The sequence below is a fragment of the Bacillus rossius genome, chromosome 8 (genome assembly GCF_032445375.1).
Source record: "Bacillus rossius redtenbacheri isolate Brsri chromosome 8, Brsri_v3, whole genome shotgun sequence".
Classification (NCBI taxonomy): Eukaryota; Metazoa; Arthropoda; class Insecta; order Phasmatodea; family Bacillidae; genus Bacillus; species Bacillus rossius.
The window spans coordinates 32600316-32618819 of record NC_086336.1 but is presented as its reverse complement, the minus strand read 5'-3'; the positions used below and the strand labels follow the sequence as shown (position 1 = coordinate 32618819).

At 37.7% G+C, this 18504-nt stretch overlaps 1 protein-coding gene across 2 annotated transcripts in view; it reads right to left on the bottom strand.

Annotated features, from left to right (window-relative positions):
- LOC134534713 (probable cytochrome P450 6a13) overlaps positions 1-9695 on the bottom strand; it is a 37883-nt gene extending 28188 nt beyond the window's left edge. Inside the window, exon 1 of one of the 2 annotated variants that reach the window (XM_063373192.1) lies at positions 9628-9695. The gene's annotated coding sequence lies outside the window, so the exon portion shown is untranslated. The remainder of the gene's footprint in view (positions 1-9627) is intronic. The other variant, XM_063373193.1, reaches the window with a different exon arrangement.
- Between the last annotated feature and the right edge of the window lie 8809 nt (positions 9696-18504).

Here is an 18504-nt window from a genome sequence, read left to right as displayed (position 1 = left end):
AGGTGAAGAATACCATTGCAGGATATTGATGTCGTTGTCGGATGCGTACCATCCACTTTTGTAAGCGTGCCTCTTATCATAGGCGTGCGCAGGACTTCAGTATTGGTGGTGCCAGATTACACAACAGCCCTGTCATTCACGGACCTCGAGCCTAAAGCCGGAAAAATTTGGATTTGAAAGCGCAAAATGGTGCTATTTAAGTTGTTTCCGAACAAAACCATTAAATACACAGATGTAAAAATTTTAACATTTTTTATGACAAATTATGGCTTTGAACGTTATAATCACCAGGAAAACTACTGAACTATTTACAGTTTCAAGCTTTGTTGAGCCATAAAGTAAATTGCACAAATTGTTTGCACGGAATTCATGCTGGTGGCTTTGAAAAACCGTACTTACATGTTTTCTGAAGACGCCAAATAAATGCTAGAAAATACGTTCTCAAATGTTAAGTTTTAAAATCAACAAATCAAGGGAGTTTTTGCAACATACCTTAAATATGTAAAATATTAAAATAATAAAAATACACAAATAAGAGTGGGCAAAAGTTTTAACTTTTGGAATACAACAAAAATGTTTTGTCGGCGACTGCATATAAGTCATCGAGTAAGCCTATCCTTTTAACTAACTAAACTCTCTCTTTTTTTAAATAAACCCTGGCGGACGGCGGCTATTATTCCGTGCGCCTGCCGAGTGGAGTGAACAGTGGACACCGAGCGCGCATTCTATGTAATTCGAGGAGAACTAGGAGAAGTATTTACATTTCAGAAGTTTCGTAGCCGCGGGCCGCGTGTACAACACAAGTAATTGCAACTGGCTTGTTTCCGTGTGTATAGTTGGTTCGATTGATAATTGATATACTGATAGTGTTATGAGCAGAGCTGGGCAGTATCGAAAATACAAGTATTTGAAATACGTATTTTCGATACTTTTGGGTATTTTGTATTTTGTATCAGTAGAAAGTTATGTCTCAGTATTTTATATTTTGTATCGAAAATACTTTTGAAGTGTATTTACTGTATTTTGTATTTTATAAAATACAAAATACATTGCGTACTTGCATTTCTAAAATATCTCATTTATTTGCTGAATATTTTAATTTTAGAAATTAGGATTGGCTATTTATTTGCAATCTGACACTAGTGAGTGATATCATTGTAAAGGTACATATTAGTTGAACAGAAACGGTATCACAGATTTTACAAATTACTGTCTTATCATGTATGTTCATACATATCTATGGAATATGATTGAAAATGGAAATAAACATAGCAAGCGATTGTGAATCAGAAAATGTTACACACCAGCAGAAGATGATTGGTTTTCATTCAATGTCAATACAAATAATGAATCAAGTGTTGCACAAACAAACAAAATTGAACTTGAGTTATTACAATACTTACAAGATAAGGCTACCCACACGAGTATGCTAGATGGTTATCCAGTGGTGCGAAAGCTTTTCTTACGATATAATACAAGTTTAACCTCTAGTGGTCCTGTTGAAAGGTTGTTTTCATTTGCAGGTATAATACACAACCATAAACGCCACAGCTTGAGTGACACAGTGTTTGAGAGACTGGTTTGTCTTAAAGGGAATTCGTCCTTCGTCGCTCACAAAAATGTTGCATGTATTTTGTAATTTCATCTGTATTTTAAAATACTATTTTGTATTTTGTATCTAAACTACATTTTATTTTGAGTATCTTGTAACTGTATTTTTAATAAATGTACGCAGGTATTTTGTAATTTGTATTTCAAATACATTTTCAAAGTATTTTGCCCAGCTCTGGTTATGAGCACATATCTGTAACTCGACACGATTGGAAAACATATTTTTTTTGGAAATAATACGGATTTTTGTAAGTATGTATTATTTCTGCTTGTAAAAAACAAAATAACGTTAACCCTAATGGTGGTGCCAAGGCACCTGTGGCACCTACCGTGCGCACGCCTATGCCTCTTATACGTAGAAATGACTGCGAAGGTAAAGTACAAATATCCTGATGCTGTACAGCAATGCGTACTTCCGATGGTAGTGCGTACGGTCCGAGCAGGAAAGGCTGGTACTCGTGCAATTCCATTTTCGTAATGCTGTCATCAAAAATGACCGGATCTTCCACGTTGAGGATTTCGTCTTCCATATTTATTCGGCACTTGTCCAATACTAAGGAGATACTTTATGTTGTCAGGTGTTAACGCACCGATGTCTGGTAGAGAACTGTTCTTATTCACGGCAATACGATTTCTTTTATAACTGTTCGGTGTTACGAACTTTATGCCCATCGCTTCAAGTGCAGACGTAATGTAATTTCCTCGTCTTGAAAATTCACCAATCGTCCTCGCTGGTCAACGATTCGGACGACGACTTCGTGTGCGCACTTCACGACGACTGGAACGTAAATGATACTTTGCGGTACTTCTACCAGTTTATATCCTGGCGGGACCATCGGCGAAAACTCGTGCAGCATGTTGCTTAGTCTTCCGTTGAGATACGTTCCACTTGCTAAATTACAGTTTATTCTTATGACATTCACAGGCAAAATGTTTACTGCGCGCGTAGATTCGTACGTTCTTTCTGTACCATACACCTTTGATTCGAATCCGAGCATCGTACCTATGGTCCCAGGTTTCGTAAAGTCGACATTTTCACTGCATGTTAGAATGCTTTTTTGAGTGTTTGGATTTCCACGCAGTTGAAAGTCTACATCCTGTGGTAACATATCCCTGATGTAATTTGCAATGTCATCTATTTCGTAAGAGCCAACAGGTAACCGTATTTCATGAGCGGTCCCATCGCTTTTCAGGAAGCATATCTTGCAGTTTTCCTCGTCGATGTTCGGTATGGCATTATACGTTTGAAAATCTACGAGTCCGATACACCATTCTCCATCTAAATCCAGAGGCGGGAAATGAACCGCCCGCAGCTCAGATTCGTGACCTGTCAAGGTAAGTGTTATCGACATGACTAATAAATTATCATCACTGCACAACCTTTAAGTAGCAATTTTTATTTGTCAGCTAATTTTTGTTTGTTAAAAAGCGAAGACACAAGTGTCCGCAGTTTGTTTGATTAGGCTTCTGTTCCGTTTCGTAATTGTAAAACAACGTAGTGGACCGGCCCAGGTACAACCTAAGTTCTGGCGGAGGGCGTAAATTACCGAAACTGTCGTAGTACTCGGCCATGTTTCCAGTCTTTACATAGGCTACCCAGTGCGTGCCTCGACCCGCCGACGTGTCTAAATTAATTATGGCGCACTCACGTGTCTTTGGCTTGCTGGGCAAAGTGTCTCGCATAAACACGCCGCGGAAATTTGCTATTTTAAGTTTGCGTGCGTACTTTATTAAATCTACGTTGGTGAGCGGACGTTTCGGCAAAGAACTTAGGATTTTTTCATTCGTTTCTTTTTCATGCCTCGGCCTGTCTTGTGAGGTCGTAAGTACAGTCCTGCGCCGTTTTTTTTACCGATGGCAATGGCTTCCATGCTGGCATTGTGTCACTGTGCTTCTTTTAACTGCTTGCGCTCATTCTTCGAAGTGTTGACTGCCCGCACTATACCGCTCGTTGCACCGATGAGGCCGCCGAGAACACCCAATGCAGGCAAAAGCAAAGGAAGAAATCCTCCTATAATCTTCTTGTCGAGAGTCTGTAATTTTTGCTTGGCTTTTTGCACACCTGCACCGATCTTGCGTTTGGTCTTGCGCGAGTTAGTCTTTGACTTGATGGAGCCGGCTCGACGAGCGCCCAGTCCTAATTTCGTATTTGCCTTCATGATCTTAGATACGCCCCACGCTGCGATTTTCTCTCCTAGTCCCGCGTTCGACGATTTACTTATATCTTCGGCTTCCTGTGCCAATGTCTCGTCGGCCCGGTGCCTGGATTCCAGATCCTTGCTTAATGAATATGCGATATCGTGCTGCTTGCACTTTTCGTCGAGAGAATTAATGCCCACGTCACCGCGAGCTAACCTTTTCGCTAGTTTAGTGCCGGGGCCGCAGAATCTGTAGCCGGGAATGTGTAGCTCGAATGGTAGGTTGTTTATCAGCGAGTTTACGAGTCCCGCACCGATGTGTTTTTTGTTCTTACCTCTTCGAGTCATTACGCACAACTGACCAGAAAGTATAAATGTGTTTGATTTTATACAATTACTTTAGTACAATGCAGGTCGTCAAGCAAGACGTGTGTTTGCCCGTGCGCATTACGCAAGACGATGTATTTAGTGCGCGTGAATCACGACATGGCTTACTGTTGCCTTCTGCTGTACGATGCATAATGGCGGGTCCGTCCAACTGTGGCAAGACGTGTGTTTTACTGAGTTTACTGGAGGAGCCAAACGGTCTTCGGTTCGAGAACGTTTACTTGTATTCCAAGTCGTTGCAACAGCCAAAGTACCAGCGCCTAGCAACTTTTCTACGATCTGTGGATGGTCTGGAGTATTTTCCGTTTAGCGATAATACCGATGTTGCACCTCCAAGCGAAGCAAAAGCCAATTCCGTGTTTGTTTTCGACGATGTAATGTGCGAGAAACAAGGCATAATACAAGAGTACTTTTCCATGGGCAGACACGCCAAGGTAGACTGCGTTTACCTGTGTCAGACATACGGTAGAATACCCAAACATCTCCTACGAGACAACGCGAATGTCATAGTTTTGTTTCGCATGGACGAACTTAATTTACGCCACGCTTATGACGATCACGTAAACACCGACATGACATTCCAGGAATTCAAAGACATGTGCTGCTTGTGTTGGAAAGAAGAACACGGATTCATAGTTATAGTCAAAGACTGGCCTCTATATAAGGGCAGGTACAGACGAGGTTTCGATCAGTTTATCGCCAAACATGAGTCATAGCATTTAGAAATTCGGTCGTAGCAGTCGAGACTTACGTACTGCTCTCAAGTCTCATGACGACGTTATCCGCAAATACATTTCGCTACTGGCTCAAAAAGTAGACAGTGTGAAAAAGGAATTACTTGAGTACCTCGTAGCCATAGACCAGCGCGTGGAAGCTTCGGATTCTCGCATTCGCGACATGATCGAAGTATCGAATGCACAAAGACGTGACGATCTGAGGACTTTTCAAAGTAGTCTGAAAGCATCACTATCTCATTCGTCAACAAATTCAGATTTGGCCAAACACAAGAAAGAAGTTTCTGCGAACGAATAAAAAAAGTATATAAGGAGGTCTTGCAATAAGTTTTCAGCCAGTACAATGTCGGACCTGGCCAGTGACCTTCATCGAGCTATACAGTCTGTTCGCGAAAAATATTTACTTGCTAGACGAACCAGACTTGCACGTGAGATGGAAAATGAGGAGATATTTAAACCAATCACTAGTCGCCTCGACGAACTTAAAAACAAGGAAGAACCAGCCTTCATTGTGAAGACAGAAGTTGAAGATGAAATGCCGACTGTAAAGAAGAGAAAGTATGAACCAGATCGAGAAGAAGAGGACTTAACAAGTACAGAGTCCATGCACAAGAAAAAAATACCGAAAAAGGGACATCAAGTTAATGCAATGGTCCGACCATACCTGATATCGTTTACGAGCCGGAATAATGACACGACCTACGGAGTGTACAGAAAACATAATAAGTGGTTCCTCGGTGCTAAAGAAATAGACTTTCTACCAGGAAACATCGTGCGCGTAGCAGAGTTCAAAACGCGCGGGGCTCCGGGTCTGTACGAATTGCTGTTTCGCAGGGAACCTAAAGGATATTCTCACAACGACTTACAAGAGTACAAAAAACTGCTAGAGCTAACCAATGCACATTTTCGCGATAACGATCCAGATAGTGGTGTATATAAAGACGTAGATCATGAAAAAATCGACATTCTCGCTAATCTCTTCAGTGAACTAACAATACATGGCGAAGGTTTAAAAAAGCTAGAAAGTGGTCAGACATTTGACTATGTATATTGGGACGACCCTAATGAATTAGTTGATCGCCTTAGAATTCTACATGCATCGCTTAGTGTAGGAAACTATTCGCACATCAACGAAATAGTCTCCATACTTGAAGAACTGAAGGAAGCCGGCTACATACAATGAGTCGAACCGGAATCGCTCGCGAACTTCATGCTCCTGCTAGACGGAAATACCTTCGTCGCAAAGTCATAGTTCGTGGAATTGATGATTTATTCCAGGCGGACCTTGTTGAGATGATACCGTATTCCCGATTGAATAAAGGTTTCAAGTACATGTTGACAGTCATCGATGTTTATAGCAAGTTCGCTTGGGCTAGACCTGTCAAATCAAAGACTGCAACTGACGTAGCCAAGGCCATGAACAATATTTTGCGTGATGGACGTGTACCGTCGCACCTGCAAACGGACCTCGGGAAAGAATTCTACAATGCAACCTTCAAGGCTTTGATGAAGAAGTATGGCATCAAACACTACTCTACATTTAGTAACGTCAAAGCCTCCGTTGTCGAAAGGTTTAACAGAACTTTGCGTTCCAAGATGTGGCGGCAGTTCACGGCTAACGGAAATTACAAGTGGCTTGACATCTTGCCGAAACTAATAAGCGAGTATAATTCCACGGTGCATTCTACCACGAAAATGAAGCCAAAGGATGTAAAGGATAATCGCCTGCTTCAAACAGTTTTTCCCAACACGAAGAAGAAAGATCCACGAAAGCGTAAAGCTAACGTCGGCGACATTGTGCGAATCTCCAAGCAGAAAGGTATCTTCGAGAAAGGTTTCACTGCGAACTGGAGTCCCGAACTTTTCCGTGTGACACATGTTCGTGAATCAGAGCCTAGGACCTACTACCTCGAAGATTTGGACCACAAACCTATCCATGGCGGCTTCTATGCCGAAGAGATTCAGCCTACGTTGTATCCCGATACGTACTTGGTGGAGAAGATTATAAAACGAAGAAATGGATTGTCCTACGTCAAGTGGTGGGGCTTTCCACCTCGCTTCAATTCGTGGGTGGCAGATGCAGACGTCGAGAAATCCACAAGGCTTTAGTAATTTGTCAGTGTTTTTTTGTACTTGTAGTAGTGTAGTATGTAATAAATTGTTTTTTAAAGGAACTTGCGGTGTTTTTATTTTCTCAAACCTGCCACTTTAGTGGTACTTTTTTAATTAAAGTTGTTTTGTATCGGCCAGGGATCGAACCAAGGACCTTAGTCGATCCAATCAATTATTATATGGATTACAAATTTATTTAATGAATTTTGAACTTTTTCCCGAATCTCTAGCATTACAATTACGAATTTTCAATATGGTGGTCTTGATGGCTTATAGGATGATGGTAGTAGAGGTTTTAAAGTCTCTTTAAGAATGTTGAACGTGGCTTATTGAAGTTATTTTTTCATAAAATTAAACATTATTGCAACGATCGAGGATCGAACCAAGGACTGGAGCGGATCGAATCGATGTGTAAATTAATGAGTGATTTTTTTGATGAATTTTGGATTTTTTCCCGCTTTTCTAGCTACATTATTACATGATTTCAAGATGGCGTCCGAATTTCAAGATGGCGGGTGGCACCTCCGTAATAAATGATTACTGCACTGTAAAAATGTACTCTATAATACAAGTACACACACAAGATGGCGTACTCCAGCAGGTGGTAGCTCCTGGTAGCATGTACTGAACATAAAATGTGAGATCCATGATGGACGATAAGGACAAAGTCAAATTTCAAGGTCAAGGTCAAATTTCAAGGTCAAGGTCAAAGGTCAAGGTCAAGGTCAAGGTCAAGGTCAAAGGTCAAGGTCAAATTTCAAGGTCAAGGTCAAGGTCAACAGTTGAGGACAAAAGTATTGTGACCAGATAATTATACTACATGGTATCGGCACACTCTAGCAGACGAAAACAAGATGGCGGTCTCCTGCAGATGAAGACAAGATGGCGGACATGACGTTATATCAGCTGACGATATATGAACCTTGGTACTGGTGGTGGTAGATCAGTCTAGGTAGCTTTCATGGAGGAAGGATCTGATGTTTGCACTCACCGGGAATCGAACCAAGGACGTACATCGATATAATCAAACAGAATTCGAATAAGTTAATTTTTTGATGAATTTTGGAATTTTTTTCATTAAAATCAGATAATAATTAAAGATTTTCAAGATGGCGGCCGTAACGAAAATTGCAACGGTGACGTCATCATCCAATATGGCGGAAAACACATCACCGGAATTTTCGAGAAAACCCACGACGTCATCCAAGATGGCGGATCCAAGATGGCGGATCCAAAATGGCCGCCGTGATCTACATGTCCCGTTACGTTATGTCCCGTTACGCTGTGTCCCGTTACGCCGGCTGCTCGCACGAAAAAGTGTCACGTTACGCTTATCCAAGATGGCCGCCGTGACGTCAGAATCCAAGATGGCCGCCGTGACGTCACAATCCAAGATGGCGGTCGGCACCAAGCACCACAGCCTGAAGCCTGCGCCCGGACCGGCTATCCTATACTACTGTTTTTTAATTTTTTCCACACATGGAATGTCTTGAAAATACACTACAAACCTATTCTGAAGCGCTCCCCCCCCTCCGTAAGAAACAGACTGTGAAAAGCGTTAAATAAATTTAAAAAAAAAAAAACGTGTACTTCGCTCTATAGCGTGATTCTGAGCCGGATAGGTGGGACCATAAAGAAACTAATTAACGTTGATTACCTTGCCCGTACTTCGTTTGAAAAGATATTTCATCACCTGTGTTTACTTTTGAACGGATGGAGTGAACGTGAAGAAAAGACCATTTGAAAACGAAACATTTATTCAAGTTTATCCTCTAACAGTCCTATTACTAGGTTCATTACGATTATGCAGGAAACATTGTACCCTTGCTATGCAGAATATATAATTTTTTTTAAAATCTGCTCAGCAAAGAATTGAGTCGTCTTGGTGTGCGTGCAACATGAGCGATGTTCATGAGCATGCATCCGCCAACAACCTGAAATAAACCCCATTGTTTTCTCCTTCCCCCGCAGAAATACAAACTGTAAACTATTATTATAGCAAGCTTTAAGGGAGGGGGTGGTCACGTCTACATGAGTACATAGGTAGTAAGAATGCGAAGCCGTTATTTTTCTTCATCTAATTGTTGCGTCATATCGATTAGACACCCAAAACATTGGCTTAAACATTGCATTGTGGAAAAAGTTTAAAATGACTTTTTATGAAACTGGCTGTTTTTAACGACGGAGATTCTAATTCATACCAATCATCATCTGACGTTATCAAGCACCATTTCCGCAATGTTCTGGGCGGGGCAACATGGTGATGACGAGGTTGAAAAGTGACGTCAACCACGTCACAACATGCCGTATTCTGACGATGCTTTAAGGCTCGGCGACACGCCATTTTGATTTTTTACGTTTTTTTGTCATAATTTTTATTTAAGAGCTATTTATAAAATTTTAACTCGATACCTCCCTTGCATTGGTTTTTGTGCCACAAAAATTTTCATTAGATTTTCACTAAGTGTAAAATCACGGATGTAAACAGTAGCGAAAGTGGTGATAATTACTAAGAATTGCGCGTCTTTTTACACTTATGAAATTACCTAAATTACCTCTAAAAAAAGAATGTCATAAAACGAAACAAATAATTAACATTGCGTGCGAGACCAAGGCTTAAGTGAGAGAAACATAACTATACTTACTGCTGGTGATGAATTAGGTAGTCTTCCTTTCACCACGCTTGATAATGTACTGAAGCAGGAACTTCTCTGGTATCGCGGTATCTTTATACCCAGATAACATTTTTTTCTTATCAGGATCTGGCGTAAAGTGCGAAGTGCAATAAGCGCTTTAGACTCAAGTGAGTGGAATGTTAGATTGTAGGTGGGTATTATTTGGGTTGTATGTACAAATAAAAGCTAAAAGCGTGTAACAACATTTGTCAGTACAAATATATCCATAACTATTATATTATTAGCCTTTCTAATAACATAAAATATAACACTCTTTCAATAACTTTCTACGAGAGGTTAATTAATGCAGAAACTTTTGTCATATCTAATTTTGGTAAATATATTGGTTTTACGATTAAACGCATATTTTCCTATTTTAACATGTTTTTGCCCTCTTAAATTTGTATTTCGGATAAATATTAGCATTGATATTAAAGTGAAATTTTTAGGTGTTGGAATACGATATGAATTTTTTTTTAAACAATAAAAGCTTCAGAGTGTGTCTCCTATTGATATTTACTTTATCGGTATTAAATATTTAATAATAAATATTTTCACGCCTTTTCCATGGAATATAAACTGGAAAATTTAAGTGAAATTTCACCTATTTGTTAGTTAAGGATAAATAATCTTTACACAAAAAATTAAATCTAAATTAGTTGTTAAACATCTGTTTAAGAACAAACCTACGTGAAAACATGTTCTGTATTCATAAAATATGATTTACTAGTTTTGTCAGCGACTTCGTTCGTGTGGTATACATGTTTACACACAGCTTACGCCCGTTGGCCTTTCCCGCAGTTGGTGATAATTGCAACACATTTCTAAAAATTTAATTAAACCATTTGTTATGATCAACGAAAACATTTAAATTTCTAGCACTTATATTATTGCGGGCATGCATCAAAGTTGGCCGTGGGAAAAAGCACAGAGTCCCCAACTATAACCACCTCACTTTCAATGTTTACCCATGTGATGTAATTGACGACATTGAAAATGTTAGTTTAAATGGGAACTACATTATTCAAAACTGAAAAGGCGGTGGTTGTGTGCAAAACGATTCCGGGACAGAATAGTCTCCATATGACGTCACGCATTAGAGTGTGGGCCACATTGTATTAGACCATATATATGTATAGACCATATATATATATATTAAAAATTTGAGTGGCATTCTGGCAAGTTTGACAGTCACCAGTGAACCAACCATTCCCCCATCTTATTGTTGTATCTTTTTATGTAACCCCGAGTCGTTATGTATTTGAAGTGGTTGTAGTAGTTGGTGTATGGGTAAGCGACAAGGAGACGATTAGGAAAACACAAATTACATCTGTCTTACCCGGGATTCGAACCCAGAACCCCCGCACCGTAACTCTCTCGGACACGGGCGTGCTTTAAAGGTTTAGACCAGTGGTATTAAACCCGCGGCCCACCAGGTGATTTTTTTGTTGCGACCCGTGGATAATGTTTCAGTGAACGTTATTTGTTTCTTTTTAACTCCAAGGGCACGAGACGATTCACGTCTAAAAACTATGGTAGCTTGTTTATGACTGTCTGCTGGATACATTTTTTCAATATTGACAAAATAAATTTTGGAGAGAGACAGAGAGAGAGATAATGATAAGAGAAAAATTTATTTAGTACAATTTTCTTTTTACCTTCCTAAAAAGAATTCTACTGTCTAACTTAATATTTAATAATTTTACTCTGTTAGGCTTCAATATAACTTTCTACAACTAGAAATGTACCGGTATTTTATGAAATTATTAAAAAGTTGGTTGACAGATCTAAAGTAAACATTAATAAAAATATGTAATTTGTTTTACATTATTTTCGTCATATTTCGAAGTATTGGCTAATAAATCTTTGTAATAAAAGCATCGTAATGTTTATTGTTACAGCATGCGTATGATACAGTACGGCTAGCAAAATTTTAGTAGAGAAAATTATTGCCCTTCGATTCTAAAATAGTTGAAGATAACGTTTTAAAAATATGTAATTAAAGCCGAGCTAAACGAATTTTATTTTAGTAAGACCGATTTTATTAATGTCTTGTACATCCTGTTACTATTAGTAAATAATAATATCACTTGCATCATTATATCTTACAAAACTGACTTAGCCAACTGTTCCGCTAAGCCTACGAAATAATGATGAAACGATGCCCAGTGTGATACTGGTTTGCGTCATATCACTGGAAAAGTGATTAAACATATATCCAAGATTAGTGGGACACAAATAATGATAAGATATTTCTTGAAGTGTGAAACTGAGAAATCGAAAGGAAGCTTCAGAAAGGGCGGCACGATGCGAGTAAACTACCAGATGCCATCTTGGATTTTGGTAAATTTTAAATTTAAAAATTTCTTATCCCCGGATTTTAAAGCGTCCGAAGTTACGTTTAAACTGTATGAAAATATTTACTTCACTAAATTAAACAGAATTAAAAGTAAAGTCGGTTTACGGACGATATTTTAACGTGATAACGTCAAAACAAAACATTGATGAAATGATTGATCCAGAAGAAAAGGAAATATTATATTCGGCCTGAGACTGAGCCGTAATAGGTTTTTGCAACTAAACCATTTTGGCATTAAAAATATTATATTCTTTGATGAAGAATTTTTTTTAAATTTTTCAATCTTTCGCATGATAAAATCTACCTCTGCATACTTTTATGAATAAAATTGAATCATTTTTATTGAATTATCACTATTTTGTATGGATACAAAGGAGTGAAAAGAAATGTGCAATTGAATTAATAAATTTACTTTTATTTGCGTTCATTAATTCAAATATATTTATTACTTTTGAAATGTTGCGTGCGCCATATTTATTTTTACAAGTAAAAAAATTTTTCGCAGCTGCCGGGTTTTCGAACCGACATCCTTTACTTAAAGAATTAAGTACGCTAACCACTCGCCCACGAGGCCATACTAATGTAATGTAGTTTCAAATGTTTTATATATATATATATATAAACTTTGTTCACGGTAGGGGTATAATATTAACACGATTTTATAACAAATACGCATTCCAAATAAACCAAACTTATTTATAATGTGTTACAATATTTTTTAAAACATTGTGCAAAAGATCCCGGGTGTAATTTGAATTATTATGTGTAACTGTAAAACACTATTGTTGGTTCAAAACGTATTTGAATTTTCAACATTACTTTTAAATAACCGTACCGATTGTGCTGAAAATCGGTGGACGATCGTTAAATTACTTACATAATATTAATAATTCAAACGACGAAAATATGATTGAAAAGTCAAATCGATGGTTGTTCCAATCGAGTGGAAGAGAGATGCCACGCATGCGTACAATGAGCAAACAGAACACATCCGTAGTGGGACATCCGTAGTGGGACACTTTTTCGTGCGTGCAGCCGGCGTTCATCGATTTATTAGACGTTGTCACGTCAAAAATTGGTTGTCTGTAAAGTCGGTTTACGGACGATAGTTTAACGTGACGTCATAAAACATTGATGAAATGATTGCATACTTTTATGAATAAAATTTGAACATTTTTATTGAATTATCACTGTTTTGTATGGATACAAAGAAGGAGTGAAATTAAATCTACAATTTAATTGATAAATTTACTTTTATTTGCACTCATTAATTCAAATATGTTTATTACTTAAACGAAGAGATTATTTTAACTATAACTTTTATACATGATTGCTATTTAAGTTCTTCCCATCTGTTTTATTCTGTTAAGGATAGGACGATGATAGGAAAAGTAGGAAACTAATGCGAGTGTTTCAAAGATGATGTGAAGGAAAATGGCTTACCCAACACCAAATTGCAGTCAAAAATAATATATTTGCGCCACGGACTCTCCAGCAATGCTAGGAGGTTCAGGTTAGCAAAGAGAAATTTAAAATGAGCGTAACGGGACAATGTGCGTAACGGGACACTTTTTCGTGCGTTCAGCAAGCGTTCATCGATTTATTAGACGTTATCACGTCAAAAAAATTCTGTAATATGCGTTTCCTTTTTTTAATGCAGAATATTTAATCTTACCTTTATCTTGCACGACATAAGGGACATAATTGCGAAAAAAATTGTGAAACATCCGCGTCTTAATTTTTAGTTTCATACACGGTAAAATTTAGATCATCCGATCAGTGAATTGGAATTTAAGCTTAGATTTATTAAAACTAATTTCACAAACTTTTCATCCTCTTAAGGGAAAAATAAAAATAAAGTGGTCAAACAGGAAATTAGTATGTAAATGCCGATTATTGTACAATGCATTTTGGGACTACGGATTGATGGCTTGTTGGTTTCCAGTAGAAAGGATTCGGCCATTTTCGGGTACATACGCTGCTCAATGCTTTTGATTGGTAGCTTGTCTTCGGCTTAGGCCCCTTTCAGATGAGGCGGTTTGGTTGATTCAACTAAGTTGCCTGGTTGATTCTCAACTTGTTGACTGCCATGTGAAGACTCTTTTTTGGGCTGGTTTCACGCCAGGCAACTTGAGGAATCAACTTCTCTTCCCGACGGGAGGTCAGTGCGATGTTAGAACCCGAGGAATCTGGAGCTCTTCTTGTGCTTGCCCTAGTACAAGAAGAGAGGGGGAAAAGCCTTGCCTGGCAGGCTCCATGCTGTTACAATCAGCATAGCATTTTCGTGCCTCTTCCCTCCAGGCTTCTCTCCTTTTGATTTTATCGCTGTATTCCTCACGCCTCATACCCCATATCGCGGGACAACTGCTCCTCACTGAAACCGAGAGGTGGTACTCCCTCGCTGGACTCCACTAGGCGACTGTGTGAAGGACGAATGCCAGTGTTGTCTCCTGTATCGAGTCTACTGGTGCCTGTTGGCCGCCCGCCAGAGCGGACAAGCTGCCTGCGTGTGAAGGGGTTCACTACATAGCTACACTCCTTCACTCCCGTCCGTTCAACCAGTGGCCTGGTCTGAACCCAGTAAGAAAACAATAATCGACAAAAGTTTTAACAAATGGTGTCCTGCGCGAGGCTAGCAACTGGTTTCAACGCATTCTAGTGGACGTTTGGCAACCATCGATGCAATTGTTATGGCAAAAATACTACAGGTAGCAGCACCGTTGCACGAATTAATTGACGTTATTCTAATTTTCACAAGTACTTTTTAAGTTGCGATTATCTCCTGTTATGATCATAAAAGTGTACAAAATGCATTTCAGACTAGTTTCGCTATCATTAAGATTCATTTGGTACACCAATACGTTTGATACGATATTCACGAAATTAAATATATACGAGTTAATGGCGCCAGACGCGGGTCAGACATTTGGACGAAAGTGAGCTCTGCGGATGCGCGGAATTTGAGCAACAGATAGGTCACGGATAGGACACAAAAATTCTTTAAATATTAAGAGAATTAAATATTGAATAAATAACGCACTACGCCATAATCCACAAGTTCGAACCTGTCGACGGCAAAAATTAATTATTTAAAAAATATTTTTTAAAATTCAGAAAAATTGGTTATAATTTTGAAATGTAAATAAAAATTACGCCATGAACTTCGTAGTACTTGGTTAAATTTGTGCATAAGAAGTCGGGAGTCCTAGGGGTAGAAATCTTGCCAACAACACAAATGTTATATTTTAGCAAACATATTCCATTTCCGTTTTCACAAGCATATTAAGCATCATCACTACGGGTAAGGACTGTTTACAAGGCAGATGTCCGACTAAATAAATTTGTTACTAAATGGCATTGGTCTGTTATGGAGACTGTACTTAAAGCCTTCAATTTAAGACTTCTACAATACCAACGACAATATGCTAGGTTATGCCTTTCAGCTATGTATTGTCCCATGTCAAGAATGTAGACCAAACGTCTCTGAACCACGAGGCCTGCTGTACGGAATTACTCAACAGGCTTTACACTTACTAAAATACCTATTACAAGAATGTAAGACGAGTGTCTCCGGACTTCCAGGCTTACAGTATGTTTATAACCTGACGTGCTTAACGAATACTATAAGATTATTACAAGCATATTGGGCAGATTCTACCATTCATATGACGAAAACAATTGGCAGTAAAATGATTATTCACTAATGATATTCGGTCATATAGTTATCACGATCATACTCAATTTGAAAAATGGTATTATATAACCAGGAGGTACTGATCCTTCAAACGTCTTTAAAAAGGTGTAGGCTAATCTTACACAGTATACTAATCTTTCAGCACTCGAAAGTTCAAAAATACATTACAAATTAACATTATAACATATTGTATAATAACTTGAACATATTTGTAATTTTCAAAAACATTTTTTCAAAAATTTTAATTTGAATGTTTATAATAAAAAGAGAACTTTTTTTTTTATCAATACTGTATGAAAAACATCCAAGTTCGATTTAATACCTCTGTTTAAATTTCTATGTGTGAATTTAGCCTTCTTATTATTTAAATAATCTATTAAATTCAAATATTAACCTTGTTTTAAGTACAGACGACAGCACTAACAAAAAAAGACAACGCACAACTGTATCAAATAGATTACGAAGCATCTTATATTCAAGAGAATATAAAAGGGTTCGACGAAATTATGTAAATTTGAAACTTACTACCCTTCCGATGCAATACTCGATACATTTTGCGCATACTATACAGAAATAATAAGGAAGCATTACGCATACTTCAAGGGCAATCACGAGGTTCCAAGCATACAAATCCCAATTTATGCAGCAGGACGGCAAATATATATATATATATATATATATATATATATATATATATACACACACATCATGTGCCCTTCTTTGACAATACTAAGCTTGCAATACTTTCAAGTAAAAATCAATGACGAGCATTTACTGTGTGGAGTTACTCAACATGCTTTACGCCTAGGAAAAAACCTATTACACGGATACAAGACAAGATTCTCCGAACTGTCATACAGAAAGTTCAGGCATGACCTTACACGCTTTACTATTACTAAAAGGCGTATTGCTAACAAGTAGACCAACAATTTTGGAAATACAGGACCAACACTATATAGTCCTATACTGATAGTTCTATACAAGGCTTAATGTTTACTGTGAAATAGAAAGACTCGTAACCGTGAAATTTTTAGTCCTCACTTGACTTTGTACAATTCATTTTCATCTAGGACGTACATATAACAAAAAAAAATATCCCTTTCAGCACAGCCTACAGGCGTAGGTAGATTTTGAAGTACCTATTTCTTCTGGAAATATTTTGATACCTTCTATAAACTCCTGGAACATTTTAAGAACTTCATGTAGCCTACATAACATCCTTTATGTTCGCCAATATTAAAAAAAATCGATTTAAAATTTTCTCATATTCCATGCAGCGAAAATATTTTGAATGTTTTTAACTTAATGCATCAGCTTTGAATGTCTTAACAGATTTCATATTATGCCCACTAAGGCAGTTATGCAAAACACTATTTTTTATCCCTTGCACTAATACGTGGTCGTATATTTTTTTGACAAAGGTTTAAGGTAACATTAAGATGATTATTAATTAATTCCGACAAATTTGATACTAAGGAAGTTTTAATTTTTTATTTATTTCAACCCCTGTGTTTACGCTAATAATTAGTTTCATTTATAATTGTTTCAGCCAAAGGTTTTAGATAAAGTTTAGACGGTTTACAATAAATTATAATGGATATCATATCATATTTATAAAAATAAGTAATGCCATTTTGTCTTTCTACCCTTGTTATTTCCACCCCTTGCAGTAATGGCTGTATTATCAAAAATAGTTTCAACAATTTTTTTAGGTAAAAATTATAATAATTACAAACAATTTGAACGGATTTGATAGTGAACATATTAAGGGAGTTATGATATATTTTTTAAATTAGGCTATAGGGTACCCCTCATTTCTTAAAAAGCTTGCAGCAATGTCTCGTCTAATCAAAAATTGTTTCAGACAAAAGTTCTACATAAAAAATATAAGATTAATACAAAATGTATACTAATTCGTTCTTCTGATTACGAAGGGAGTTATGATTTTTTTTGTCCTTAAACCCTTGTTTTTTTTTCAACTCCTTGCAATTATGGTTGGTTGTATCAAAAAATTATTCAGACAAATGATTTTGTCATTACTCCTACGAATTATAATGATGCGATATTTTCAATATTATGAGAATTATAGTGATTTTTCTGTTTTTTTTTTTTTTAAACTTCCCCATTTATTCCCCTTTGGTCGGATATTTTACACTAACGAACTCTATCGATATTTTCCATGATTATATTTAATGTATCAGTTTGGAAATTATTTGTGAAAATTGCAACAGTTATCGTGTCCACAAATTTATGATAAATTTATGATGCAAATTCATCAAAAATGACTAACATTATATTGTAAATTCATCAAAAAGGACTAGTATTATAATGCAAATTCATCAAAAATAACTTACAAAAAGGACGCATATTTAGAGTCTAGCTTGCCTCTAGCTTGTTTTGAGCCATGTGCCTAGTTTGCATCATGTCAGGTTGCATCGTGCCTGGCTAGTTTGATTACGTGCGCGGCTTACTTGCATCCTGCCTGTATGGACCTAGACCCGGCTTGAATCGTACTTGACTTGGACCACATGCCTTGCTTGCCTAGTGCCTGACTTGGAATACGTGACCGGTCTGAATCGAACCTAGATTGCCTTATACTTTGCTTGCCTCATGCATTGCTAATCTCATGCCCTGCTTGGCTCGTGCCCAGCTAACTTCATGCACAATTGCCTAATGCCCGTTTTGCCTATTGTTTGGCTTGCCTCGTGACCCGCTTGCCTTGTATTCGTTTGCCTAATGCTTTGTTTTTGACACATGCCTGTATTGCAACATTCCCTGCTTGCCTCGACCCGTT